A 26,909-nucleotide genomic window follows, 5' to 3' on the forward strand; every position below is an offset into this window, starting at 1 on the left:
TCCCATGAGTTATATGTCCTCGTTACACCTCTGTAGAATGAGATTGTCAAAAGGAAGAATCGTGCTTTGCAAGAAATGTCGAGACTTATGGTCCATGTCAAACATATACCACATCCATTTGGGGTAGAAGTAATGAATATTGCTTGTCATATTCACAATCGACTAACAAACCTATCGCTTACCAAGATCACTCACTATGAGATATGGAGGGGGATGAAGCCCATGTTAAATATTTTCATATGTTTAGCATTATAGTTTATTCAAGTCACTATTTGGAAATAAGACTAACTGCTTCAATCCGCTGTTTGGAAGGACGATTAATCTCTTCACTCCGGTGTTTAATGTTTAGTTGTAAGTTAGCTCGAAACTTCATATCCCTTGTATAAAGGAGTTCAATAGTTCAACCCACTCATATGAATTATTCTATACTCTCAAGATCAAATCTTGCAGAGAGATTTAGGTCACTTCACTTTGACCGAACTTCTATAATTGTTGGCGTTATAATCTCTAATCATCAACTCTCTATTTTTTGCTTATTTATATTTCCACTGCTAATTTATTAAAACATATTTAAAATGTTTTTCAAATTTAAAAATAATGATAAAAGTTTTTCAAACTACAGTTTTTATGAAACACACAATTCACCTCCTCTTATGAGTGGAGTCCCATGTTCAACAATGATTTATTATGTTTTAAGTTTCATTGATAGATAAAAAGAGAAATGTAAATTTTAATCCGACCAACCGATTCAAACCAGTGACCTAAGGATGTCTGTTTGACAACTACAGTCCTCCGCTCTACCAACTGAGCTAAGGTCGGTTGTTGATTGCATTTTTTATAACTAAGAATACAATTGTGTAAAACACCGCATGTAATTTGTGTGTATTCTGTAGGTGAGGTGACCAAGATTATTATTTTAATGTAGTAAAGACATTTATATAAGTTATATTAAAATTTGTTTATATCAATTAATTCAAAGTTAACATGAAATTGAAACTCTTTGTCTTTGTTTGGAACATGAAAAAGGATAAGAGATTGACAAGATCATTAGCATTCAAAACGACCATGACAAAGAATTTGAGAACTATGACTTCTCTTGATTTTGCACTACTAAAGGGATTTCCCATGAGTTATATGTCCTCGTTACACCTCTGTAGAATGAGATTGTCAAAAGGAAGAATCGTGCTTTGCAAGAAATGTCGAGACTTATGGTCCATGTCAAACATATACCACATCCATTTGGGGTAGAAGTAATGAATATTGCTTGTCATATTCACAATCGACTAACAAACCTATCGCTTACAAGATCACTCACTATGAGATATGGAGGGGGATGAAGCCCATGTTAAATATTTTCATATGTTTAGCATTATAGTTTATTCAAGTCACTATTTGGAAATAAGACTAACTGCTTCAATCCGCTGTTTGGAAGGACGATTAATCTCTTCACTCCGGTGTTTAATGTTTAGTTGTAAGTTAGCTCGAAACTTCATATCCCTTGTATAAAGGAGTTCAATAGTTCAACCCACTCATATGAATTATTCTATACTCTCAAGATCAAATCTTGCAGAGAGATTTAGGTCACTTCACTTTGACCGAACTTCTATAATTGTTGGCGTTATAATCTCTAATCATCAACTCTCTATTTTTTGCTTATTTATATTTCCACTGCTAATTTATTAAAACATATTTAAAATGTTTTTCAAATTTAAAAATAATGATAAAAGTTTTTCAAACTACAGTTTTTATGAAACACACAATTCACCTCCCTCTTATGAGTGGAGTCCCATGTTCAACAATGATTTATTATGTTTTAAGTTTCATTGATAGATAAAAAGAGATGTAAAATTTAATCCGACCAACCGGATTCGAACCAGTGACCTAAGGATGTCTGTTTGACAACTACAGTCCTCCGCTCTACCAACTGAGCTAAGGTCGGTTGTTGATTGCATTTTTATAACTAAGAATACAATTGTGTAAAACACCGCATGTAATTTGTGTGTATTCTGTAGGTGAGGTGACCAAGATTATTATTTTAATGTAGTAAAGACATTTATATAAGTTATATTAAAAATTTGTTTATATCAATTAATTCAAAGTTAACATGAAATTGAAACTCTTTGTCTTTGTTTGGAACATGAAAAAGGATAAGAGATTGACAAGATCATTAGCATTCAAAACGACCATGACAAAGAATTTGAGAACTATGACTTCTCTTGATTTTGCACTACTAAAGGGATTTCCCATGAGTTATATGTCCTCGTTACACCTCTGTAGAATGAGATTGTCAAAAGGAAGAATCGTGCTTTGCAAGAAATGTCGAGACTTATGGTCCATGTCAAACATATACCACATCCATTTGGGGTAGAAGTAATGAATATTGCTTGTCATATTCACAATCGACTAACAAACCTATCGCTTACCAAGATCACTCACTATGAGATATGGAGGGGGATGAAGCCCATGTTAAATATTTTCATATGTTTAGCATTATAGTTTATTCAAGTCACTATTTGGAAATAAGACTAACTGCTTCAATCCGCTGTTTGGAAGGACGATTAATCTCTTCTCTCCGGTGTTTAATGTTTAGTTGTAAGTTAGCTCGAAATTTCATATCCCTTGTATAAAGGAGTTCAATAGTTCAACCCACTCATATGAATTATTCTATACTCTCAAGATCAAATCTTGCAGAGAGATTTAGGTCACTTCACTTTGACCGAACTTCTATAATTGTTGGCGTTATAATCTCTAATCATCAACTCTCTATTTTTTGCTTATTTATATTTCCACTGCTATTTATTAAAACATATTTAAAATGTTTTTCAAATTTAAAAACAATGATAAAAGTTTTCGAACCAGTGACCTAAGGATGTCTGTTTGACAACTACAGTCCTCCGCTCTACCAACTGAGCTAAGGTCGGTTGTTGATTGCATTTTTTATAACTAAGAATACAATTGTGTAAAACACCGCATGTAATTTGTGTGTATTTGTAGGTGAGGTGACCAAGATTATTATTTTAATGTAGTAAAGACATTTATATAAGTTATATTAAAATTTTGTTTATATCAATTAATTCAAAGTTAACATGAAATTGAAACTCTTTGTCTTTGTTTGGAACATGAAAAAGGATAATAGATTGACAAGATCATTAGCATTCAAAACGACCATGACAAAGAATTTGAGAACTATGACTTCTCTTGATTTTGCACTACTAAAGGGATTTCCCATGAGTTATCTGTCCTCGTTACACCTCTGTAGAATGAGATTGTCAAAAGGAAGAATCGTGCTTTGCAAGAAATGTCGAGACTTATGGTCCATGTCAAACATATACCACATCCATTTGGGGTAGAAGTAATGAATATTGCTTGTCATATTCACAATCGACTAACAAACCTATCGCTTACCAAGATCACTCACTATGAGATATGGAGGGGGATGAAGCCCATGTTAAATATTTTCATATGTTTAGCATTATAGTTTATTCAAGTCACTATTTGGAAATAAGACTAACTGCTTCAATCCGCTGTTTGGAAGGACGATTAATCTCTTCTCTCCTGTGTTTAATGTTTAGTTGTAAGTTAGCTCGAAACTTCATATCCCTTGTATAAAGGAGTTCAATAGTTCAACCCACTCATATGAATTATTCTATACTCTCAAGATCAAATCTTGCAGAGAGATTTAGGTCACTTCACTTTGACCGAACTTCTATAATTGTTGGCGTTATAATCTCTAATCATCAACTCTCTATTTTTTGCTTATTTATATTTCCACTGCTAATTTATTAAAACATATTAAAATGTTTTTCAAATTTAAAAATAATGATAAAAGTTTTTCAAACTACAGTTTTTATGAAACACACAATTCACCTCCCTCTTATGAGTGGAGTCCCATGTTCAACAATGATTTATTATGTTTTGAGTTTCATTGATAGATAAAAAGAGAAATGTAAAATTTTGATCCGACCTACCGGATTCGAACCAGTGACCTAAGGATGTCTGTTTGACAACTACAGTCCTCCGCTCTACCAACTGAGCTAAGGTCGGTTGTTGATTGCAATTTTTATAACTAATAATACAATTGTGTAAAACACCGCATGTAATTTGTGTGTATTCTGTAGGTGAGGTGACCAAGATTATTATTTTAATGTAGTAAAGACATTTATATAAGTTATATAAAAATTTGTTTATATCAATTAATTCAAAGTTAACATGAAATTGAAACTCTTTGTCTTTGTTTGGAACATGAAAAAGGATAAGAGATTGACAAGATCATTAGCATTCAAAACGACCATGACAAAGAATTTGAGAACTATGACTTCTCTTGATTTTGCACTACTAAAGGGATTTCCCATGAGTTATATGTCCTCGTTACACCTCTGTAGAATGAGATTGTCAAAAGGAAGAATCGTGCTTTGCAAGAAATGTCGAGACTTATGGTCCATGTCAAACATATACCACATCCATTTGGGGTAGAAGTAATGAATATTGCTTGTCATATTCACAATCGACTAACAAACCTATCGCTTACAAAGATCACTCACTATGAGATATGGAGGGGGATGAAGCCCATGTTAAATATTTTCATATGTTTAGCATTATAGTTTATTCAAGTCACTATTTGGAAATAAGACTAACTGCTTCAATCCGCTGTTTGGAAGGACGATTAATCTCTTCACTCCGGTGTTTAATGTTTAGTTGTAAGTTAGCTCGAAATTTCATATCCCTTGTATAAAGGAGTTCAATAGTTCAACCCACTCATATGAATTATTCTATACTCTCAAGATCAAATCTTGCAGAGAGATTTAGGTCACTTCACTTTGACCGAACTTCTATAATTGTTGGCGTTATAATCTCTAATCATCAACTCTCTATTTTTGCTTATTTATATTTCCACTGATTAATATTAAAACATATTTAAAATGTTTTTCAAATTTAAAAACAATGATAAAGTTTTTCGAACCAGTGACCTAAGGATGTCTGTTTGACAACTACAGTCCTCCGCTCTACCAACTGAGCTAAGGTCGGTTGTTGATTGCATTTTTATAACTAAGAATACAATTGTGTAAAACACCGCATGTAATTTGTGTGTATTTTGTAGGTGAGGTGACCAAGATTATTATTTTAATGTAGTAAAGACATTTATATAAGTTATATTAAAATTTTGTTTATATCAATTAATTCAAAGTTAACATGAAATTGAAACTCTTTGTCTTTGTTTGGAACATGAAAAAGGATAATAGATTGACAAGATCATTAGCATTCAAAACGACCATGACAAAGAATTTGAGAACTATGACTTCTCTTGATTTTGCACTACTAAAGGGATTTCCCATGAGTTATCTGTCCTCGTTACACCTCTGTAGAATGAGATTGTCAAAAGGAAGAATCGTGCTTTGCAAGAAATGTCGAGACTTATGGTCCATGTCAAACATATACCACATCCATTTGGGGTAGAAGTAATGAATATTGCTTGTCATATTCACAATCGACTAACAAACCTATCGCTTACCAAGATCACTCACTATGAGATATGGAGGGGGATGAAGCCCATGTTAAATATTTTCATATGTTTAGCATTATAGTTTATTCAAGTCACTATTTGGAAATAAGACTAACTGCTTCAATCCGCTGTTTGGAAGGACGATTAATCTCTTCTCTCCTGTGTTTAATGTTTAGTTGTAAGTTAGCTCGAAACTTCATATCCCTTGTATAAAGGAGTTCAATAGTTCAACCCACTCATATGAATTATTCTATACTCTCAAGATCAAATCTTGCAGAGAGATTTAGGTCACTTCACTTTGACCGAACTTCTATAATTGTTGGCGTTATAATCTCTAATCATCAACTCTCTATTTTTTGCTTATTTATATTTCCACTGCTAATTTATTAAAACATATTTAAAATGTTTTTCAAATTTAAAAATAATGATAAAAGTTTTTCAAACTACAGTTTTTATGAAACACACAATTCACCTCCCTCTTATGAGTGGAGTCCCATGTTCAACAATGATTTATTATGTTTTGAGTTTCATTGATAGATAAAAAGAGAAATGTAAAATTTCGACCTACCGGATTCGAACCAGTGACCTAAGGATGTCTGTTTGACAACTACAGTCCTCTGCTCTACCAACTGAGCTAAGGTCGGTTGTTGATTGCATTTTTATAACTAATAATACAATTGTGTAAAACACCGCATGTAATTTGTGTGTATTCTGTAGGTGAGGTGACCAAGATTATTATTTTAATGTAGTAAAGACATTTATATAAGTTATATTAAAATTTGTTTATATCAATTAATTCAAAGTTAACATGAAATTGAAACTCTTTGTCTTTGTTTGGAACATGAAAAGGATAAGAGATTGACAAGATCATTAGCATTCAAAACGACCATGACAAAGAATTTGAGAACTATGACTTCTCTTGATTTTGCACTACTAAAGGGATTTCCCATGAGTTATATGTCCTCGTTACACCTCTGTAGAATGAGATTGTCAAAAGGAAGAATCGTGCTTTGCAAGAAATGTCGAGACTTATGGTCCATGTCAAACATATACCACATCCATTTGGGGTAGAAGTAATGAATATTGCTTGTCATATTCACAATCGACTAACAAACCTATCGCTTACAAAGATCACTCACTATGAGATATGGAGGGGGATGAAGCCCATGTTAAATATTTTCATATGTTTAGCATTATAGTTTATTCAAGTCACTATTTGGAAATAAGACTAACTGCTTCAATCCGCTGTTTGGAAGGACGATTAATCTCTTCACTCCGGTGTTTAATGTTTAGTTGTAAGTTAGCTCGAAATTCATATCCCTTGTATAAAGGAGTTCAATAGTTCAACCCACTCATATGAATTATTCTATACTCTCAAGATCAAATCTTGCAGAGAGATTTAGGTCACTTCACTTTGACCGAACTTCTATAATTGTTGGCGTTATAATCTCTAATCATCAACTCTCTATTTTTTGCTTATTTATATTTCCACTGCTAATTTATTAAAACATATTTAAAATGTTTTTCAAATTTAAAAATAATGATAAAAGTTTTTCAAACTACAGTTTTATGAAAAACACAATTCACCTCCCTCTTATGAGTGGAGTCCCATGTTCAACAATGATTTATTATGTTTAGTTTCATTGATAGATAAAAGAGAAATGTAAAATTTTGATCCGACCAACCGGATTCAAACCAGTGACCTAAGGATGTCTGTTTGACAACTACAGTCCTCCGCTCTACCAACTGAGCTAGGGTCGGTTGTTGATTGCATTTTTTATAACTAAGAATACAATTGTGTAAAACACCGCATGTAATTTGTGTGTATTCTGTAGGTGAGGTGACCAAGATTATTATTTTAATGTAGTAAAGACATTTATATAAGTTATATTAAAATTTTGTTTATATCAATTAATTCAAAGTTAACATGAAATTGAAACTCTTTGTCTTTGTTTGGAACATGAAAAAGGATAAGAGATTGACAAGATCATTAGCATTCAAAACGACCATGACAAAGAATTTGAGAACTATGACTTCTCTTGATTTTGCACTACTAAAGGGATTTCCCATGAGTTATATGTCCTCGTTACACCTCTGTAGAATGAGATTGTCAAAAGGAAGAATCGTGCTTTGCAAGAAATGTCGAGACTTATGGTCCATGTCAAACATATACCACATCCATTTGGGGTAGAAGTAATGAATATTGCTTGTCATATTCACAATCGACTAACAAACCTATCGCTTACAAGATCACTCACTATGAGATATGGAGGGGGATGAAGCCCATGTTAAATATTTTCATATGTTTAGCATTATAGTTTATTCAAGTCACTATTTGGAAATAAGACTAACTGCTTCAATCCGCTGTTTGGAAGGACGATTAATCTCTTCACTCCGGTGTTTAATGTTTAGTTGTAAGTTAGCTCGAAACTTCATATCCCTTGTATAAAGGAGTTCAATAGTTCAACCCACTCATATGAATTATTCTATACTCTCAAGATCAAATCTTGCAGAGAGATTTAGGTCACTTCACTTTGACCGAACTTCTATAATTGTTGGCGTTATAATCTCTAATCATCAACTCTCTATTTTTTGCTTATTTATATTCCACTGCTAATTTATTAAAACATATTTAAAATGTTTTTCAAATTTAAAAATAATGATAAAAGTTTTTCAAACTACAGTTTTTATGAAACACACAATTCACCTCCCTCTTATGAGTGGAGTCCCATGTTCAACAATGATTTATTATGTTTTGAGTTTCATTGATAGATAAAAAGAGAAATGTAAAATTTGATCCGACCTACCGGATTCAAACCAGTGACCTAAGGATGTCTGTTTGACAACTACAGTCCTCCGCTCTACCAACTGAGCTAAGGTCGGTTGTTGATTGCATTTTTTATAACTAAGAATACAATTGTGTAAAACACCGCATGTAATTTGTGTGTATTCTGTAGGTGAGGTGACCAAGATTATTATTTTAATGTAGTAAAGACATTATATAAGTTATATTAAAATTTTGTTTATATCAATTAATTCAAAGTTAACATGAAATTGAAACTCTTTGTCTTTGTTTGGAACATGAAAAAGGATAAGAGATTGACAAGATCATTAGCATTCAAAACGACCATGACAAAGAATTTGAGAACTATGACTTCTCTTGATTTTGCACTACTAAAGGGATTTCCCATGAGTTATCTGTCCTCGTTACACCTCTGTAGAATGAGATTGTCAAAAGGAAGAATCGTGCTTTGCAAGAAATGTCGAGACTTATGGTCCATGTCAAACATATACCACATCCATTTGGGGTAGAAGTAATGAATATTGCTTGTCATATTCACAATCGACTAACAAACCTATCGCTTACCAAGATCACTCACTATGAGATATGGAGGGGGATGAAGCCCATGTTAAATATTTTCATATGTTTAGCATTACACTTTATTCAAGTCACTATTTGGAAATAAGACTAACTGCTTCAATCCGCTGTTTGGAAGGACGATTAATCTCTTCTCTCCGGTGTTTAATGTTTAGTTGTAAGTTAGCTCGAAACTTCATATCCCTTGTATAAAGGAGTTCAATAGTTCAACCCACTCATATGAATTATTCTATACTCTCAAGATCAAATCTTGCAGAGAGATTTAGGTCACTTCACTTTGACCGAACTTCTATAATTGTTGCCGTTATAATCTCTAATCATCAACTCTCTATTTTTTGCTTATTTATATTTCCACTGCTAATCTATTAAAACATATTTAAAATGTTTTTCAAATTTAAAAATAATGATAAAAGTTTTTCAAACTACAGTTTTATGAAACACACAATCACCTCCCTCTTATGAGTGGAGTCCCATGTTCAACAATGATTTATTATGTTTTGAGTTTCATTGATAGATAAAAAGAGAAATGTAAAATTTTGATCCGACCTACCCGGATTCAAACCAGTGACCTAAGGATGTCTGTTTGACAACTACAACTCCGCTCTACCAACTGAGCTAAGGTCGGTTGTTGATTGCATTTTTATAACTAAGAATACAATTGTGTAAAACACCGCATGTAATTTGTGTGTATTTTGTAGGTGAGGTGACCAAGATTATTATTTTAATGTAGTAAAGACATTTATATAAGTTATATTAAAATTTTGTTTATATCAATTAATTCAAAGTTAACATGAAATTGAAACTCTTTCTTTGTTTGGAACATGAAAAGGATAAGAGATTGACAAGATCATTAGCATTCAAAACGACCATGACAAAGAATTGAGAACTATGACTTCTCTTGATTTTGCACTACTAAAGGGATTTCCCATGAGTTATCTGTCCTCGTTACACCTCTGTAGAATGAGATTGTCAAAAGGAAGAATCGTGCTTTGCAAGAAATGTCGAGACTTATGGTCCATGTCAAACATATACCACATCCATTTGGGGTAGAAGTACTGAATATTGCTTGTCATATTCACAATCGACTAACAAACTTGTCGCTTACCAAGATCACTCACTATGAGATATGGAGGGGGATGAAGCCCATGTTAAATATTTTCATATGTTTAGCATTACACTTTATTCAAGTCGCTATTTGGAAATAAGACTAACTGCTTCAATCCGCTGTTTGGAATGACGATTAATCTCTTCTCTCCGGTGTTTAATGTTTAGTTGTAAGTTAGCTTGAAACTTCATATCCCTTGTATAAAGGAGTTCAATAGTTCACCCCACTCATGTGAATTATTCTATACTCTCAAGATCAAATCTTGCAGAGAGATTTAGGTCACTTCACTTTGACCGAACTTCTATAATTGCTGGCTTTATAATCTCTAATCATCAACTCTCTATTTTTTGTTTATTTATATTTCCACTGCTAATTTATTAAAACATATTTAAAATGTTTTTCAAATTTAAAAATAATGATAAAAGTTTTTCAAACTACAGTTTTTATGAAACACACATTCACCCTCTTATGAGTGGAGTCCCATGTTCAACAATGATTTATTATGTTTTAAGTTTCATTGATAGATAAAAAGAGAAATGTAAAATTTTAATCCGACCAACCGGATTCAAACCAGTGACCTAAGGATGTCTGTTTGACAACTACAGTCCTCCGCTCTACCAAATGAGCTAAGGTCGGTTGTTGATTGCATTTTTTATAACTAAGAATACAATTGTGTAAAACACCGCATGTAATTTGTGTGTATTCTGTAGGTGAGGTGACCAAGATTATTATTTTAATGTAGTAAAGACATTTATATAAGTTATATTAAATTTTGTTTATATCAATTAATTCAAAGTTAACATGAAATTGAAACTCTTTGTCTTTGTTTGGAACATGAAAAAGGATAAGAGATTGACAAGATCATTAGCATTCAAAACGACCATGACAAAGACTTTGAGAACTATGACTTCTCTTGATTTTGCACTACTAAAGGGATTTCCCATGAGTTATCTATCCTCGTTACACCTCTGTAGAATGAGATTGTCAAAAGAAAGAATCGTGCTTTGCAAGAAATGTCGAGACTTATGGTCCATGTCAAACATATACCACATCCATTTGGGGTAGAAGTAATGAATATTGCTTGTCATATTCACAATCGACTAACAAACTTGTCGCTTACCAAGATCACTCACTATGAGATATGGAGGGGGATGAAGCCCATGTTAAATATTTTCATATGTTTAGCATTACACTTTATTCAAGTCACTATTTGGAAATAAGACTAACTGCTTCAAAACGACCATGACAAGATCATTAGCATTCAAAACGACCATGACAAAGACTTTGAGAACTATGACTTCTCTTGATTTTGCACTACTAAAGGGATTTCCCATGAGTTATCTATCCTCGTTACACCTCTGTAGAATGAGAATGTCAAAAGAAAGAATCGTGCTTTGCAAGAAATGTCGAGACTTATGGTCCATGTCAAACATATACCATATCCATTTGGGGTAGAAGTAATGAATATTGCTTGTCATATTCACAATCGACTAACAAAGTTGTCGCTTACCAAGATCACTCACTATGAGATATGGAGGGGGATGAAGCCCATGTTAAATATTTTCATATGTTTAGCATTACACTTTATTCAAGTCACTATTTGGAAATAAGACTAACTGCTTCAATCCGCTGTTTGGAAGGACGATTAATCTCTTCTCTCGGTGTTAATGTTTAGTTGTAAGTTAGCTCGAAACTTCATATCCCTTGTATAAAGGAGTTCAATAGTTCAACCCACTCATATGAATTATTCTATACTCTCAAGATCAAATCTTGCAGAGAGATTTAGGTCACTTCACTTTGACCGAACTTCTATAATTGCTGGCGTTATAATCTCTAATCATCAACTCTCTATTTTTGCTTATTTATATTCCAATGCTAATTTATTAAAACGTATTTAAAATGTTTTATAAATTTAAAAATAATGATAAAAGTTTTTCAAACTACAGTGTTTATGAAACACACAATTCACCTCCCTCTTATGAGTGGAGTCCCATGTTCAACAATGATTTATTATGTTTTGAGTTTCATTGATAGATAAAAGAGAAATGTAAATTTTGATCCGACCTACCGGATTCGAACCAGTGACCTAAGGATGTCTGTTTGACAACTACAGTCCTCCGCTCTACCAACTGAGCTAAGGTCGGTTGTTGATTGCATTTTTTATAACTAAGAATACAATTGTGTAAAACACCGCATGTAATTTGTGTGTATTCTGTAGGTGAGGTGACCAGATTATTTTATTTAATGTAGTAAAGACATTTATATAAGTTATATTAAAATTTTGTTTATATCAATTAATTCAAAGTTAACATGAAATTGAAACTCTTTGTCTTTGTTTGGAACATGAAAAAGGATAAGAGATTGACAAGATCATTAGCATTCAAAACGACCATGACAAAGAATTTGAGAACTATGACTTCTCTTGATTTTGCACTACTAAAGGGATTTCCCATGAGTTATCTATCGTTACACCTCTGTAGAATGAGATTGTCAAAAGGAAGAATCGTGCTTTGCAAGAAATGTCGAGACTTATGGTCCATGTCAAACATATACCACATCCATTTGGGGTAGAAGTAATGAATATTGCTTGTCATATTCACAATCGACTAACAAACTTGTCGCTTACCAAGATCACTCACTATGAGATATGGAGGGGGATGAAGCCCATGTTAAATATTTTCATATGTTTAGCATTACACTTTATTCAAGTCACTATTTGGAAATAAGACTAACTGCTTCAATCCGCTGTTTGGAAGGACGATTAATCTCTTCTCTCCGGTGTTTAATGTTTAGTTGTAAGTTAGCTCGAAACTTCATATCCCTTGTATAAAGGAGTTCAATAGTTCAACCCACTCATATGAATTATTCTATACTCTCAAGATCAAATCTTGCAGAGAGATTTAGGTCACTTCACTTTGACCGAACTTCTATAATTGTTGGCGTTATAATCTCTAATCATCAACTCTCTATTTTTGCTTATTTATATTTCCACTGCTAATTTATTAAAACATATTTAAAATGTTTTTCAAATTTAAAAATAATGATAAAGTTTTTCAAACTACAGTTTTTATGAAACACACAATTCACCTCCCTCTTATGAGTGGAGTCCCATGTTCAACAATGATTTATTATGTTTTGAGTTTCATTGATAGATAAAAGAGAAATGTAAAATTTTAATCCGACCACCGGATTCAAACCAGTGACCTAAGGATGTCTGTTTGACAACTACAGTCCTCCGCTCTACCAATGAGCTAAGGTCGGTTGTTGATTGCATTTTTTATAACTAAGAATACAATTGTGTAAAACACCGCATGTAATTTGTGTGTATTCTGTAGGTGAGGTGACCAAGATTATTATTTTAATGTAGTAAAGACATTTATATAAGTTATATTAAAATTTTGTTTATATCAATTAATTCAAAGTTAACATGAAATTGAAACTCTTTGTCTTTGTTTGGAACATGAAAAAGGATAAGAGATTGACAAGATCATTAGCATTCAAAACGACCATGACAAAGAATTTGAGAACTATGACTTCTCTTGATTTTGCACTACTAAAGGGATTTCCCATGAGTTATCTGTCCTCGTTACACCTCTGTAGAATGAGATTGTCAAAAGGAAGAATCGTGCTTTGCAAGAAATGTCGAGACTTATGGTCCATGTCAAACATATACCACATCCATTTGGGGTAGAAGTAATGAATATTGCTTGTCATATTCACAATCGACTAACAAACTTGTCGCTTACCAAGATCACTCACTATGAGATATGGAGGGGGATGAAGCCCATGTTAAATATTTTCATATGTTTAGCATTACACTTTATTCAAGTCACTATTTGGAAATAAGACTAACTGCTTCAATCCGCTGTTTGGAAGGACGATTAATCTCTTCTCTCCGGTGTTTAATGTTTAGTTGTAAGTTAGCTCGAAACTTCATATCCCTTGTATAAAGGAGTTCAATAGTTCAACCCACTCATATGAATTATTCTATACTCTCAAGATCAAATCTTGCAGAGAGATTTAGGTCACTTCACTTTGACCGAACTTCTATAATTGTTGCGTTATAATCTCTAATCATCAACTCTCTATTTTTTGCTTATTTATATTTCCACTGCTAATTTATTAAAACATATTTAAATTTTTTTCAAATTTAAAAATAATGATAAAAGTTTTTCAAACTACAGTTTTTATGAAACACACAATTCACCTCCCTCTTATGAGTGGAGTCCCATGTTCAACAATGATTTATTATGTTTTGAGTTTCATTGATAGATAAAAAGAGAAATGTAAATTTTAATCCGACCTACCGGATTCAAACCAGTGACCTAAGGATGTCTGTTTGACAACTACAGTCCTCCGCTCTACCAACTGAGCTAAGGTCGGTTGTTGATTGCATTTTTTATAACTAAGAATACAATTGTGTAAAACACCGCATGTAATTTGTGTGTATTCTGTAGGTGAGGTGACCAAGATTATTATTTTAATGTAGTAAAGACATTTATATAAGTTATATTAAAATTTTGTTTATATCAATTAATTCAAAGTTAACATGAAATTGAAACTCTTTGTCTTTGTTTGGAACATGAAAAAGGATAAGAGATTGACAAGATCATTAGCATTCAAAACGACCATGACAAAGAATTTGAGAACTATGACTTCTCTTGATTTTGCACTACTAAAGGGATTTCCCATGAGTTATCTGTCCTCGTTACACCTCTGTAGAATGAGATTGTCAAAAGGAAGAATCGTGCTTTGCAAGAAATGTCGAGACTTATGGTCCATGTCAAACATATACCACATCCATTTGGGGTAGAAGTAATGAATATTGCTTGTCATATTCACAATCGACTAACAAACTTGTCGCTTACCAAGATCACTCACTATGAGATATAGAGGGGGATGAAGCCCATGTTAAATATTTTCATATGTTTAGCATTACACTTTATTCAAGTCACTATTTGGAAATAAGACTAACTGCTTCAATCCGTTGTTTGGAAGGACGATTAATCTCTTCTCTCCGGTGTTTAATGTTTAGTTGTAAGTTAGCTCGAAACTTCATATCCATTGTATAAAGGATTTCAATACTTAAACCCATTCTCAAGATCAAATCTTGCAGAGAGATTTAGGTAACTTCACTTTGACCGAACTTCTATAATTGTTGGCGTTATAATCTCTAATCATCAACTCTCTATTTTTTGCTTATTTATATTTCCATTGCAAATTTATTAAAACATATTCATATATTGTATAAAAGTCATTTAAAAATTCAAGATCAAATGCAGAGATTTAGGTCACTTTTGACAAACTTTATAATTGTTGGCTTTATAATCTCTAATCATCAACTCTCTATTTTTTGCTTATTTATATTTCCACTGCTATTATTAAAACATATTTAATTTTTTTTCAAATTAAAAATATGTTAAAAGTTTCATTGATAGATTAAAAGAGAAATGTAAATTTTGATCCGACCTACCGGATTCAAACCAGTGACCTAAGGATGTCTGTTTGACAACTACAGTCCTCCGCTCTACCAACTGAGCTAAGGTCGGTTGTTGATTGCATTTTTATAACTAAGAATACAATTGTGTAAAACACCGCATGTAATTTGTGTGTATTCTGTAGGTGAGGTGACCAAGATTATTATTTTAATGTAGTAAAGACATTTATATAAGTTATATTAAAATTTTGTTTATATCAATTAATTCAAAGTTAACATGAAATTGAAACTCTTTGTCTTTGTTTGGAACATGAAAAAGGATAAGAGATTGACAAGATCATTAGCATTCAAAACGACCATGACAAAGAATTTGAGAACTATGACTTCTCTTGATTTTGCACTACTAAAGGGATTTCCCATGAGTTATCTGTCCTCGTTACACCTCTGTAGAATGAGATTGTCAAAAGGAAGAATCGTGCTTTGCAAGAAATGTCGAGACTTATGGTCCATGTCAAACATATACCACATCCATTTGGGGTAGAAGTAATGAATATTGCTTGTCATATTCACAATCGACTAACAAACTTGTCGCTTACCAAGATCACTCACTATGAGATATGGAGGGGGATGAAGCCCATGTTAAATATTTTCATATGTTTAGCATTACACTTTATTCAAGTCACTATTTGGAAATAAGACTAACTGCTTCAATCCGCTGTTTGGAAGGACGATTAATCTCTTCTCTCCGGTGTTTAATGTTTAGTTGTAAGTTAGCTCGAAACTTCATATCCCTTGTATAAAGGAGTTCAATAGTTCAACCCACTCATATGAATTATTCTATACTCTCAAGATCAAATCTTGCAGAGAGATTTAGGTCACTTCACTTTGACCGAACTTCTATAATTGTTGGCGTTATAATCTCTAATCATCAACTCTCTTTTTTTGCTTATTTATATTTCCACTGCTAATTTATTAAAACATATTTAAAATGTTTTTCAAATTTAAAATAATGATAAAAGTTTTTCAAACTACAGTTTTATGAAACACACAATTCACCTCCCTCTTATGAGTGGAGTCCCATGTTCAACAATGATTTATTATGTTTGAGTTTCATTGATAGATAAAAAGAGAAATGTAAAATTTAATCCGACCTACCGGATTCAAACCAGTGACCTAAGGATGTCTGTTTGACAACTACAGTCCTCCGCTCTACCAACTGAGCTAAGGTCGGTTGTTGATTGCATTTTTTATAACTAAGAATACAATTGTGTAAAACACCGCATGTAATTTGTGTGTATTCTGTAGGTGAGGTGACCAAGATTATTATTTTAATGTAGTAAAGACATTTATATAAGTTATATTAAATTTTGTTTATATCAATTAATTCAAAGTTAACATGAAATTGAAACTCTTTGTCTTTGTTTGGAACATGAAAAAGGATAAGAGATTGACAAGATCATTAGCATTCAAAACGACCATGACAAAGAATTTGAGAACTATGACTTCTCTTGATTTTGCACTACTAAAGGGATTTCCCATGAGTTATCTGTCCTCGTTACACCTCTGTAGAATGAGATTGTCAAAAGGAAGAATCGTGCTTTGCAAGAAATGTCGAGACTTATGGTCCATGTCAAACATATACCACATCCATTTGGGGTAGAAGTAATGAATATTGCTTGTCATATTCACAATCGACTAACAAACTTGTCGCTTACCAAGATCACTCACTATGAGATATGGAGGGGGATGAAGCCCATGTTAAATATTTTCATATGTTTAGCATTACACTTTATTCAAGTCACTATTTGGAAATAAGACTAACTGCTTCAATCCGCTGTTTGGAAGGACGATTAATCTCTTCTCTCCGGTGTTTAATGTTTAGTTGTAAGTTAGCTCGAAACTTCATATCCCTTGTATAAAGGAGTTCAATAGTTCAACCCACTCATATGAATTATTCTATACTCTCAAGATCAAATCTTGCAGAGAGATTTAGGTCACTTCACTTTGACCGAACTTCTATAATTGTTGGCGTTATAATCTCTAATCATCAACTCTCTATTTTTGCTTATTTATATTTCCACTGCTAATTTATTAAAACATATTTAAAATGTTTTTCAAATTTAAAAAATGATAAAAGTTTTTCAAACTACAGTTTTTATGAAACACACAATTCACCTCCCTCTTATGAGTGGAGTCCCATGTTCAACAATGATTTATTATGTTTTGAGTTTCATTGATAGATAAAAGAGAAATGTAAAATTTTAATCCGACCTACCGGATTCAAACCAGTGACCTAAGGATGTCTGTTTGACAACTACAGTCCTCCGCTCTACCAACTGAGCTAAGGTCGGTTGTTGATTGCATTTTTTATAACTAAGAATACAATTGTGTAAAACACCGCATGTAATTTGTGTGTATTCTGTAGGTGAGGTGACCAAGATTATTATTTTAATGTAGTAAAGACATTTATATAAGTTATATTAAAATTTTGTTTATATCAATTAATTCAAAGTTAACATGAAATTGAAACTCTTTGTCTTTGTTTGGAACATGAAAAAGGATAAGAGATTGACAAGATCATTAGCATTCAAAACGACCATGACAAAGAATTTGAGAACTATGACTTCTCTTGATTTTGCACTACTAAAGGGATTTCCCATGAGTTATCTGTCCTCGTTACACCTCTGTAGAATGAGATTGTCAAAAGGAAGAATCGTGCTTTGCAAGAAATGTCGAGACTTATGGTCCATGTCAAACATATACCACATCCATTTGGGGTAGAAGTAATGAATATTGCTTGTCATATTCACAATCGACTAACAAACTTGTCGCTTACCAAGATCACTCACTATGAGATATGGAGGGGGATGAAGCCCATGTTAAATATTTTCATATGTTTAGCATTACACTTTATTCAAGTCACTATTTGGAAATAAGACTAACTGCTTCAATCCGCTGTTTGGAAGGACGATTAATCTCTTCTCTCCGGTGTTTAATGTTTAGTTGTAAGTTAGCTCGAAACTTCATATCCCTTGTATAAAGGAGTTCAATAGTTCAACCCACTCATATGAATTATTCTATACTCTCAAGATCAAATCTTGCAGAGAGATTTAGGTCACTTCACTTTGACCGAACTTCTATAATTGTTGGCGTTATAATCTCTAATCATCAACTCTCTATTTTTGCTTATTTATATTTCCACTGCTAATTTATTAAAACATATTTAAAATGTTTTTCAAATTTAAAAATAATGATAAAAGTTTTTCAAACTACAGTTTTTATGAAACACACAATTCACCTCCCTCTTATGAGTGGAGTCCCATGTTCAACAATGATTTATTATGTTTTAAGTTTCATTGATAGATAAAAAGAGAAATGTAAAATTTTAATCCGACCAACCGGATTCAAACCAGTGACCTAAGGATGTCTGTTTGACAACTACAGTCCTCCGCTCTACCAACTGAGCTAAGGTCGGTTGTTGATTGCATTTTTATAACTAAGAATACAATTGTGTAAAACACCGCATGTAATTTGTGTGTATTTGTAGGTGAGGTGACCAAGATTATTATTTTAATGTAGTAAAGACATTTATATAAGTTATATTAAAATTTTGTTTATATCAATTAATTCAAAGTTAACATGAAATTGAAACTCTTTGTCTTTGTTTGGAACATGAAAAAGGATAAGAGATTGACAAGATCATTAGCATTCAAAACGACCATGACAAAGAATTTGAGAACTATGACTTCTCTTGATTTTGCACTACTAAAGGGATTTCCCATGAGTTATCTGTCCTCGTTACACCTCTGTAGAATGAGATTGTCAAAAGGAAGAATCGTGCTTTGCAAGAAATGTCGAGACTTATGGTCCATGTCAAACATATACCACATCCATTTGGGGTAGAAGTAATGAATATTGCTTGTCATATTCACAATCGACTAACAAACTTGTCGCTTACCAAGATCACTCACTATGAGATATGGAGGGGGATGAAGCCCATGTTAAATATTTTCATATGTTTAGCATTACACTTTATTCAAGTCACTATTTGGAAATAAGACTAACTGCTTCAATCCGCTGTTTGGAAGGACGATTAATCTCTTCTCTCCGGTGTTTAATGTTTAGTTGTAAGTTAGCTCGAAACTTCATATCCCTTGTATAAAGGAGTTCAATAGTTCAACCCACTCATATGAATTATTCTATACTCTCAAGATCAAATCTTGCAGAGAGATTTAGGTCACTTCACTTTGACCGAACTTCTATAATTGTTGGCGTTATAATCTCTAATCATCAACTCTCTATTTTTTGCTTATTTATATTTCCACTGCTAATTTATTAAAACATATTTAAAATGTTTTTCAAATTTAAAAATAATGATAAAAGTTTTTCAAACTACAGTTTTTATGAAACACACAATTCACCTCCCTCTTATGAGTGGAGTCCCATGTTCAACAATGATTTATTATGTTTTAGTTTCATTGATAGATAAAAAGAGAAATGTAAAATTTTAATCCGACCTACCGGATTCAAACCAGTGACCTAAGGATGTCTGTTTGACAACTACAGTCCTCCGCTCTACCAACTGAGCTAAGGTCGGTTGTTGATTGCATTTTTTATAACTAAGAATACAATTGTGTAAAACACCGCATGTAATTTGTGTGTATTCTGTAGGTGAGGTGACCAAGATTATTATTTTAATGTAGTAAAGACATTTATATAAGTTATATTAAAATTTTGTTTATATCAATTAATTCAAAGTTAACATGAAATTGAAACTCTTTGTCTTTGTTTGGAACATGAAAAAGGATAAGAGATTGACAAGATCATTAGCATTCAAAACGACCATGACAAAGAATTTGAGAACTATGACTTCTCTTGATTTTGCACTACTAAAGGGATTTCCCATGAGTTATCTGTCCTCGTTACACCTCTGTAGAATGAGATTGTCAAAAGGAAGAATCGTGCTTTGCAAGAAATGTCGAGACTTATGGTCCATGTCAAACATATACCACATCCATTTGGGGTAGAAGTAATGAATATTGCTTGTCATATTCACAATCGACTAACAAACTTGTCGCTTACCAAGATCACTCACTATGAGATATGGAGGGGGATGAAGCCCATGTTAAATATTTTCATATGTTTAGCATTACACTTTATTCAAGTCACTATTTGGAAATAAGACTAACTGCTTCAATCCGCTGTTTGGAAGGACGATTAATCTCTTCTCTCCGGTGTTTAATGTTTAGTTGTAAGTTAGCTCGAAACTTCATATCCCTTGTATAAAGGAGTTCAATAGTTCAACCCACTCATATGAATTATTCTATACTCTCAAGATCAAATCTTGCAGAGAGATTTAGGTCACTTCACTTTGACCGAACTTCTATAATTGTTGGCGTTATAATCTCTAATCATCAACTCTCTATTTTTTGCTTATTTATATTTCCACTGCTAATTTATTAAAACATATTTAAAATGTTTTTCAAATTTAAAAATAATGATAAAAGTTTTTCAAACTACAGTTTTTATGAAACACACAATTCACCTCCCTCTTATGAGTGGAGTCCCATGTTCAACAATGATTTATTATGTTTTGAGTTTCATTGATAGATAAAAAGAGAAATGTAAAATTTTAATCCGACCTACCGGATTCAAACCAGTGACCTAAGGATGTCTGTTTGACAACTACAGTCCTCCGCTCTACCAACTGAGCTAAGGTCGGTTGTTGATTGCATTTTTTATAACTAAGAATACAATTGTGTAAAACACCGCATGTAATTTGTGTGTATTTGTAGGTGAGGTGACCAAGATTATTATTTTAATGTAGTAAAGACATTTATATAAGTTATATTAAAATTTTGTTTATATCAATTAATTCAAAGTTAACATGAAATTGAAACTCTTTGTCTTTGTTTGGAACATGAAAAAGGATAAGAGATTGACAAGATCATTAGCATTCAAAACGACCATGACAAAGAATTTGAGAACTATGACTTCTCTTGATTTTGCACTACTAAAGGGATTTCCCATGAGTTATCTGTCCTCGTTACACCTCTGTAGAATGAGATTGTCAAAAGGAAGAATCGTGCTTTGCAAGAAATGTCGAGACTTATGGTCCATGTCAAACATATACCACATCCATTTGGGGTAGAAGTAATGAATATTGCTTGTCATATTCACAATCGACTAACAAACTTGTCGCTTACCAAGATCACTCACTATGAGATATGGAGGGGGATGAAGCCCATGTTAAATATTTTCATATGTTTAGCATTACACTTTATTCAAGTCACTATTTGGAAATAAGACTAACTGCTTCAATCCGCTGTTTGGAAGGACGATTAATCTCTTCTCTCCGGTGTTTAATGTTTAGTTGTAAGTTAGCTTGAAACTTCATATCCCTTGTATAAAGGAGTTCAATAGTTCAACCCACTCATATGAATTATTCTATACTCTCAAGATCAAATCTTGCAGAGAGATTTAGGTCACTTCACTTTGACCGAACTTCTATAATTGTTGGCGTTATAATCTCTAATCATCAACTCTCTATTTTTTGCTTATTTATATTTCCACTGCTAATTTATTAAAACATATTTAAAATGTTTTTCAAATTTAAAAATAATGATAAAAGTTTTTCAAACTACAGTTTTTATGAAACACACAATTCACCTCCCTCTTATGAGTGGAGTCCCATGTTCAACAATGTTTTATTATGTTTTAAGTTTCATTGATAGATAAAAAGAGAAATGTAAAATTTTAATCCGACCAACCGGATTCAAACCAGTGACCTAAGGATGTCTGTTTGACAACTACAGTCCTCCGCTCTACCAACTGAGCTAAGGTCGGTTGTTGATTGCATTTTTTATAACTAAGAATACAATTGTGTAAAACACCGCATGTAATTTGTGTGTATTCTGTAGGTGAGGTGACCAAGATTATTATTTTAATGTAGTAAAGACATTTATATAAGTCATATTAAAATTTTGTTTATATCAATTAATTCAAAGTTAACATGAAATTGAAACTCTTTGTCTTTGTTTGGAACATGAAAAAGGATAAGAGATTGACAAGATCATTAGCATTCAAAACGACCATGACAAAGAATTTGAGAACTATGACTTCTCTTGATTTTGCACTACTAAAGGGATTTCCCATGAGTTATCTGTCCTCGTTACACCTCTGTAGAATGAGATTGTCAAAAGGAAGAATCGTGCTTTGCAAGAAATGTCGAGACTTATGGTCCATGTCAAACATATACCACATCCATTTGGGGTAGAAGTAATGAATATTGCTTGTCATATTCACAATCGACTAACAAACTTGTCGCTTACCAAGATCACTCACTATGAGATATGGAGGGGGATGAAGCCCATGTTAAATATTTTCATATGTTTAGCATTACACTTTATTCAAGTCACTATTTGGAAATAAGACTAACTGCTTCAATCCGCTGTTTGGAAGGACGATTAATCTCTTCTCTCCGGTGTTTAATGTTTAGTTGTAAGTTAGCTCGAAACTTCATATCCCTTGTATAAAGGAGTTCAATAGTTCAACCCACTCATATGAATTATTCTATACTCTCAAGATCAAATCTTGCAGAGAGATTTAGGTCACTTCACTTTGACCGAACTTCTATAATTGTTGGCGTTATAATCTCTAATCATCAACTCTCTATTTTTTGCTTATTTATATTTCCACTGCTAATTTATTAAAACATATTTAAAATGTTTTTCAAATTTAAAAATAATGATAAAAGTTTTTCAAACTACAGTTTTTATGAAACACACAATTCACCTCCCTCTTATGAGTGGAGTCCCATGTTCAACAATGATTTATTATGTTTTGAGTTTCATTGATAGATAAAAAGAGAAATGTAAAATTTTAATCCGACCAACCGGATTCAAACCAGTGACCTAAGGATGTCTGTTTGACAACTACAGTCCTCCGCTCTACCAACTGAGCTAAGGTCGGTTGTTGATTGCATTTTTTATAACTAAGAATACAATTGTGTAAAACACCGCATGTAATTTGTGTGTATTTGTAGGTGAGGTGACCAAGATTATTATTTTAATGTAGTAAAGACATTTATATAAGTTATATTAAAATTTGTTTATATCAATTAATTCAAAGTTAACATGAAATTGAAACTCTTTGTCTTTGTTTGGAACATGAAAAAGGATAAGAGATTGACAAGATCATTAGCATTCAAAACGACCATGACAAAGAATTTGAGAACTATGACTTCTCTTGATTTTGCACTACTAAAGGGATTTCCCATGAGTTATCTGTCCTCGTTACACCTCTGTAGAATGAGATTGTCAAAAGGAAGAATCGTGCTTTGCAAGAAATGTCGAGACTTATGGTCCATGTCAAACATATACCACATCCATTTGGGGTAGAAGTAATGAATATTGCTTGTCATATTCACAATCGACTAACAAACTTGTCGCTTACCAAGATCACTCACTATGAGATATGGAGGGGGATGAAGCCCATGTTAAATATTTTCATATGTTTAGCATTACACTTTATTCAAGTCACTATTTGGAAATAAGACTAACTGCTTCAATCCGCTGTTTGGAAGGACGATTAATCTCTTCTCTCCGGTGTTTAATGTTTAGTTGTAAGTTAGCTCGAAACTTCATATCCCTTGTATAAAGGATTTCAATACTTAAACCCACTCTCAAGATCAAATCTTGCAGAGAGATTTAGGTCACTTCACTTTGACCGAACTTCTATAATTGTTGGCGTTATAATCTCTAATCATCAACTCTCTATTTTTTGCTTATTTATATTTCCACTGCTAATTTATTAAAACATATTTAAATTTTTTTTCAAATTTAAAAATAATGATAAAAGTTTTTCAAACTACAGTTTTTATGAAACACACAATTCACCTCCCTCTTATGAGTGGAGTCCCATGTTCAACAATGATTTATTATGTTTTGAGTTTCATTGATAGATTAAAAGAGAAATGTAAATTTTTGATCCGACCTACCGGATTCGAACCAGTGACCTAAGGATGTCTGTTTGACAACTACAGTCCTCCGCTCTACCAACTGAGCTAAGGTCGGTTGTTGATTGCATTTTTTATAACTAAGAATACAATTGTGTAAAACACCGCATGTAATTTGTGTGTATTCTGTAGGTGAGGTGACCAAGATTATTATTTTAATGTAGTAAAGACATTTATATAAGTTATATTAAAATTTTGTTTATATCAATTAATTCAAAGTTAACATGAAATTGAAACTCTTTGTCTTTGTTTGGAACATGAAAAAGGATAAGAGATTGACAAGATCATTAGCATTCAAAACGACCATGACAAAGAATTTGAGAACTATGACTTCTCTTGATTTTGCACTACTAAAGGGATTTCCCATGAGTTATCTGTCCTCGTTACACCTCTGTAGAATGAGATTGTCAAAAGGAAGAATCGTGCTTTGCAAGAAATGTCGAGACTTATGGTCCATGTCAAACATATACCACATCCATTTGGGGTAGAAGTAATGAATATTGCTTGTCATATTCACAATCGACTAACAAACTTGTCGCTTACCAAGATCACTCACTATGAGATATGGAGGGGGATGAAGCCCATGTTAAATATTTTCATATGTTTAGCATTACACTTTATTCAAGTCACTATTTGGAAATAAGACTAACTGCTTCAATCCGCTGTTTGGAAGGACGATTAATCTCTTCTCTCCGGTGTTTAATGTTTAGTTGTAAGTTAGCTCGAAACTTCATATCCCTTGTATAAAGGAGTTCAATAGTTCAACCCACTCATATGAATTATTCTATACTCTCAAGATCAAATCTTGCAGAGAGATTTAGGTCACTTCACTTTGACCGAACTTCTATAATTGTTGGCGTTATAATCTCTAATCATCAACTCTCTATTTTTGCTTATTTATATTTCCACTGCTAATTTATTAAAACATATTTAAAATGTTTTTCAAATTTAAAAATAATGATAAAAGTTTTTCAAACTACAGTTTTTATGAAACACACAATTCACCTCCCTCTTATGAGTGGAGTCCCATGTTCAACAATGATTTATTATGTTTTGAGTTTCATTGATAGATTAAAAGAGAAATGTAAATTTTTAATCCGACCTACCGGATTCGAACCAGTGACCTAAGGATGTCTGTTTGACAACTACAGTCCTCCGCTCTACCAACTGAGCTAAGGTCGGTTGTTGATTGCATTTTTTATAACTAAGAATACAATTGTGTAAAACACCGCATGTAATTTGTGTGTATTCTGTAGGTGAGGTGACCAAGATTATTATTTTAATGTAGTAAAGACATTTATATAAGTTATATTAAAATTTTGTTTATATCAATTAATTCAAAGTTAACATGAAATTGAAACTCTTTGTCTTTGTTTGGAACATGAAAAAGGATAAGAGATTGACAAGATCATTAGCATTCAAAACGACCATGACAAAGAATTTGAGAACTATGACTTCTCTTGATTTTGCACTACTAAAGGGATTTCCCATGAGTTATCTGTCCTCGTTACACCTCTGTAGAATGAGATTGTCAAAAGGAAGAATCGTGCTTTGCAAGAAATGTCGAGACTTATGGTCCATGTCAAACATATACCACATCCATTTGGGGTAGAAGTAATGAATATTGCTTGTCATATTCACAATCGACTAACAAACTTGTCGCTTACCAAGATCACTCACTATGAGATATGGAGGGGGATGAAGCCCATGTTAAATATTTTCATATGTTTAGCATTACACTTTATTCAAGTCACTATTTGGAAATAAGACTAACTGCTTCAATCCGCTGTTTGGAAGGACGATTAATCTCTTCTCTCCGGTGTTTAATGTTTAGTTGTAAGTTAGCTCGAAACTTCATATCCATTGTATAAAGGAGTTCAATACTTAAACCCACTCTCAAGATCAAATCTTGCAAAGAGATTTATGTCACTTCACTTTGACCGAACTTCTATAATTGTTGGCGTTATAATCTCTAATCATCAACTCTCTATTTTTTGCTTATTTATATTTCCACTGCTAATTTATTAAAACATATTTAATTTTTTTTTCAAACTTACAAATAATGATAAAAGTTTTTCAAACTACAGTTTTTATGAAACACACAATTCACCTCCCTCTTATGAGTGGAGTCCCATGTTCAACAATGATTTATTATGTTTTGAGTTTCATTGATAGATTAAAAGAGAAATGTAAATTTTTGATCCGACCTACCGGATTCGAACCAGTGACCTAAGGATGTCTGTTTGACAACTACAGTCCTCCGCTCTACAAACTGAGCTAAGGTCGGTTGTTGATTGCATTTTTTATAACTAAGAATACAATTGTGTAAAACACCGCATGTAATTTGTGTGTATTCTGTAGGTGAGGTGACCAAGATTATTATTTTAATGTAGTAAAGACATTTATATAAGTTATATTAAAATTTTGTTTATATCAATTAATTCAAAGTTAACATGAAATTGAAACTCTTTG

At 32.6% G+C, this 26,909-nt stretch overlaps 18 non-coding genes across 18 annotated transcripts; all 18 read right to left on the reverse strand.

The window, feature by feature from the left end:
* Positions 1–1,853: 1,853 nt before the first annotated feature.
* Positions 1,854–1,939, reverse strand: TRNAY-GUA (transfer RNA tyrosine (anticodon GUA)). Its single transcript is given in 2 exon segments — positions 1,854–1,889; positions 1,903–1,939. It is a non-coding gene; the product is annotated as a tRNA-Tyr (tRNA).
* A 2,019-nt stretch (positions 1,940–3,958) lies between these two features.
* Positions 3,959–4,044, reverse strand: TRNAY-GUA (transfer RNA tyrosine (anticodon GUA)). The gene is given in 2 exon segments: positions 3,959–3,994; positions 4,008–4,044. It is a non-coding gene; the product is annotated as a tRNA-Tyr (tRNA).
* A 2,014-nt stretch (positions 4,045–6,058) lies between these two features.
* Positions 6,059–6,144, reverse strand: TRNAY-GUA (transfer RNA tyrosine (anticodon GUA)). The gene is given in 2 exon segments: positions 6,059–6,094; positions 6,108–6,144. It is a non-coding gene; the product is annotated as a tRNA-Tyr (tRNA).
* Positions 6,145–7,175: 1,031 nt separating this feature from the next.
* TRNAY-GUA (transfer RNA tyrosine (anticodon GUA)) lies at positions 7,176–7,261 on the reverse strand. The gene is given in 2 exon segments: positions 7,176–7,211; positions 7,225–7,261. It is a non-coding gene; the product is annotated as a tRNA-Tyr (tRNA).
* Positions 7,262–8,297: 1,036 nt separating this feature from the next.
* On the reverse strand, positions 8,298–8,383 carry TRNAY-GUA (transfer RNA tyrosine (anticodon GUA)). Its single transcript is given in 2 exon segments — positions 8,298–8,333; positions 8,347–8,383. It is a non-coding gene; the product is annotated as a tRNA-Tyr (tRNA).
* A 3,659-nt stretch (positions 8,384–12,042) lies between these two features.
* Positions 12,043–12,128, reverse strand: TRNAY-GUA (transfer RNA tyrosine (anticodon GUA)). Its single transcript is given in 2 exon segments — positions 12,043–12,078; positions 12,092–12,128. It is a non-coding gene; the product is annotated as a tRNA-Tyr (tRNA).
* A 2,153-nt stretch (positions 12,129–14,281) lies between these two features.
* TRNAY-GUA (transfer RNA tyrosine (anticodon GUA)) lies at positions 14,282–14,367 on the reverse strand. The gene is given in 2 exon segments: positions 14,282–14,317; positions 14,331–14,367. It is a non-coding gene; the product is annotated as a tRNA-Tyr (tRNA).
* Positions 14,368–15,447: 1,080 nt separating this feature from the next.
* Positions 15,448–15,533, reverse strand: TRNAY-GUA (transfer RNA tyrosine (anticodon GUA)). The gene is given in 2 exon segments: positions 15,448–15,483; positions 15,497–15,533. It is a non-coding gene; the product is annotated as a tRNA-Tyr (tRNA).
* A 1,033-nt stretch (positions 15,534–16,566) lies between these two features.
* Positions 16,567–16,652, reverse strand: TRNAY-GUA (transfer RNA tyrosine (anticodon GUA)). Its single transcript is given in 2 exon segments — positions 16,567–16,602; positions 16,616–16,652. It is a non-coding gene; the product is annotated as a tRNA-Tyr (tRNA).
* Positions 16,653–17,686: 1,034 nt separating this feature from the next.
* On the reverse strand, positions 17,687–17,772 carry TRNAY-GUA (transfer RNA tyrosine (anticodon GUA)). Its single transcript is given in 2 exon segments — positions 17,687–17,722; positions 17,736–17,772. It is a non-coding gene; the product is annotated as a tRNA-Tyr (tRNA).
* Positions 17,773–18,810: 1,038 nt separating this feature from the next.
* TRNAY-GUA (transfer RNA tyrosine (anticodon GUA)) lies at positions 18,811–18,896 on the reverse strand. The gene is given in 2 exon segments: positions 18,811–18,846; positions 18,860–18,896. It is a non-coding gene; the product is annotated as a tRNA-Tyr (tRNA).
* A 1,036-nt stretch (positions 18,897–19,932) lies between these two features.
* On the reverse strand, positions 19,933–20,018 carry TRNAY-GUA (transfer RNA tyrosine (anticodon GUA)). The gene is given in 2 exon segments: positions 19,933–19,968; positions 19,982–20,018. It is a non-coding gene; the product is annotated as a tRNA-Tyr (tRNA).
* Positions 20,019–21,057: 1,039 nt separating this feature from the next.
* Positions 21,058–21,143, reverse strand: TRNAY-GUA (transfer RNA tyrosine (anticodon GUA)). The gene is given in 2 exon segments: positions 21,058–21,093; positions 21,107–21,143. It is a non-coding gene; the product is annotated as a tRNA-Tyr (tRNA).
* A 1,038-nt stretch (positions 21,144–22,181) lies between these two features.
* TRNAY-GUA (transfer RNA tyrosine (anticodon GUA)) lies at positions 22,182–22,267 on the reverse strand. Its single transcript is given in 2 exon segments — positions 22,182–22,217; positions 22,231–22,267. It is a non-coding gene; the product is annotated as a tRNA-Tyr (tRNA).
* A 1,039-nt stretch (positions 22,268–23,306) lies between these two features.
* TRNAY-GUA (transfer RNA tyrosine (anticodon GUA)) lies at positions 23,307–23,392 on the reverse strand. The gene is given in 2 exon segments: positions 23,307–23,342; positions 23,356–23,392. It is a non-coding gene; the product is annotated as a tRNA-Tyr (tRNA).
* A 1,017-nt stretch (positions 23,393–24,409) lies between these two features.
* Positions 24,410–24,495, reverse strand: TRNAY-GUA (transfer RNA tyrosine (anticodon GUA)). Its single transcript is given in 2 exon segments — positions 24,410–24,445; positions 24,459–24,495. It is a non-coding gene; the product is annotated as a tRNA-Tyr (tRNA).
* A 1,038-nt stretch (positions 24,496–25,533) lies between these two features.
* On the reverse strand, positions 25,534–25,619 carry TRNAY-GUA (transfer RNA tyrosine (anticodon GUA)). The gene is given in 2 exon segments: positions 25,534–25,569; positions 25,583–25,619. It is a non-coding gene; the product is annotated as a tRNA-Tyr (tRNA).
* Positions 25,620–26,638: 1,019 nt separating this feature from the next.
* Positions 26,639–26,724, reverse strand: TRNAY-GUA (transfer RNA tyrosine (anticodon GUA)). Its single transcript is given in 2 exon segments — positions 26,639–26,674; positions 26,688–26,724. It is a non-coding gene; the product is annotated as a tRNA-Tyr (tRNA).
* Between the last annotated feature and the right edge of the window lie 185 nt (positions 26,725–26,909).

The sequence above is a fragment of the Lathyrus oleraceus genome, chromosome 5 (assembly GCF_024323335.1).
Source record: "Lathyrus oleraceus cultivar Zhongwan6 chromosome 5, CAAS_Psat_ZW6_1.0, whole genome shotgun sequence".
Taxonomy (NCBI): domain Eukaryota; kingdom Viridiplantae; phylum Streptophyta; class Magnoliopsida; order Fabales; family Fabaceae; genus Lathyrus; species Lathyrus oleraceus.